The sequence below is a fragment of the Salvelinus fontinalis genome, chromosome 3 (assembly GCF_029448725.1).
Source record: "Salvelinus fontinalis isolate EN_2023a chromosome 3, ASM2944872v1, whole genome shotgun sequence".
In the NCBI taxonomy this organism is placed as follows: Eukaryota; Metazoa; Chordata; class Actinopteri; order Salmoniformes; family Salmonidae; genus Salvelinus; species Salvelinus fontinalis.
In genome coordinates this window covers 72,696,293-72,698,684 of record NC_074667.1, presented here as the reverse complement: position 1 = coordinate 72,698,684, position 2,392 = coordinate 72,696,293, and positions in this window count along the sequence as shown.

Sequence of the window (2,392 nt, the reverse complement as noted above, 5' to 3'; positions counted from 1 at the left end):
GTCCCCGCAGCAATGTTCCAACATCTAGTGGAAAGCCTTCCCAGAATAGTGGAGGCTGTTATAGCAGCAAAGGGGGGTCCAACTCTATATTAATGACCACAAATTTGGAATGAGATGTTCGACAAGCAGTGTTTACATACTTTTGGCCATGTAGTGGGCGGCGCAGTGGTGGCGCAGTGGTCTAGGGCACTGCACCGCAGTGCTAGCTGCGCCACCAGAGTCTCTGGGTTTGCACCCAGGCTGGGCTGGGTTCGCGCCCAGGCTCTGTTGCAGCCGGCCGCAACCGGGAGGTCTGTGGGGCGACGCACAATTGGCATAGCGTCGTCCGGGTTAGGGAGGGTTTGGCCGGTAGGGATATCCTTGTCTCAGTATGTAAAATGTAATGAAATGTAAAAATATTATAAAAATGTATGCACTCTACTGTAAGTCGCTCTGGATAAGAGCGTCTGCTAAATGACTAAAATGTAAAATGTAAAAATGTAGTGTATATTAGTGAAGGTATACAAATCCCTCCATATCTAGCTGGATATGTCTCAATGGTATGCTAGGTCAATTAAAACATGCCTGCCCTCCCACTGGATACAAATATGTTTGTATTGTTGTTTTGAAATATATTTAAGGTTACACACATACTTATCCCTTGGAGCCACCTGTATTATTGTGCTCTAATGTGAATAGAAAACAACTCGGCTATGTTTTCCTCGTACAGTCTTAAATTCTGTTGAGGACTATATTCTTATTAGATTGCTAAATAAGGCTGTTAATCAAATGTCAGTCTCTTCATCAATGTTGTGGATACTGGCTAGGGATGTGTATTTAACCAACTGATGGCTCCAGAGGATAATGTTTTGAGAGGGAAGTTGAAACATGGGTGTAGGCATCTCTCTAACTCTCTCTCGCTCTCTCTCGCTCTCTCTCGCTCTCTCTCTCTGTGTGTGTGTTATTCTGAAACTGCCTGGTGGTTCTACACAACCAGCATTTTAACAAGAGGAGTTTAAGGGAGGTTTGCATTGTGTATGTTTTTGTTGTATTTATGTCAAGAACCATTTGTTTAGCTAGGCCTATTTTAACTCCTTAGCGTAGTTTCATTAACTTCCCAAGATTGCAGAATAGTTTTTAAGTAGTAATCTTCATGTTTTATGAACGCAAGCAGCCAAGACCAGGAGCGCAGCATCAATATGAGTCTTTCTACTTTCATTCATTGTAATCATAGGCAGAGGCATTTCCATTATGGCTAGTATGATTATATTTCAGTGGTTTTAAGGGTGTTTTCCACCCTAAGAAGATACTGTATATCGGGCCCTACTGATGAAATGTAGGTTTAATCAGTGGTGTAAAGTACTTAAGTAAAAACACTTTAATGTATAACTTAAGTAGTGTTTTTAGGTATCTGTACTTTACTTTTCATATTTTTGACTACTTTTACTTTTACTTCACTAAATTCCTAAAGAAAATGATGTACTTTTTACTCCATACATTTTCCCTGACACCCAAAAGTACTTTTGAATGCTTTGCAGAACAGGGAAATGGTCCAATTCACGCACTTATCAAGAGAACATCCCTGGTCATCCCAACTACCTGATTTGGTAGTAGGGATGATATGTATATATTTTTAAATGTTATACATAAATATGTATATTTATCAGGAGGTGCTCCATCACCCTCAGCTCCTCTACTTCCCACAGCTATAAACATGGGTTAGAAATTAGTGTTTTCACCTCATACATTTTTGTTTGTTATTTTCCTGCAATGGGCACACTGTCTTTCATGTAGTTTTTCAAAAGCATTTATTTTACCTGCCGCTTTAAGAAGATAATACATGTTTTTGTATGCAACATATTTGGCTGTCCTTTCCTGAGCCTGTACAAGCATCAGTTGGTCCCCTGAGCTTCTTATTATTAACATGCACACTATTGGAATCAGGACTCGCCCAAACCAGTGTTCCTTTGTAACCTGTCCTGCTGTCAGTTAGCATAGTTTTATGGTGAGGGTCTACTTTCCAGGGGAGATGTTTTGTTCTTTAGAACCAGTTCCTTTTTTAGGTTATTTTTCATATTTTTTAAGTCCTTGCATACCACCAAGTAATGGTGGGGAGCTGAGGGGAGCTGAGGGCCTTCCCACTGTTCATTTTACACAGTATGTTTTGTTATGCAATTGGTGCTTTGTCGCAAGTAACCCAGGCTTTCAGGGCTGTCAACAACTAGCCACACGAAATCAGGGATGTAAAGTACTTAAGTAAAAATACTTGAAAGTATTACTTAAGTAGTTTTTTGGGTATCTGTACCTTACTATTTATATTTTTTGACAACTTTTACTTCACTATATTCCTAAAGAAAATAATGTACTTTTTACTCCATACATTTTCTCTGTCACCCAAAAGTACTCGTTACAT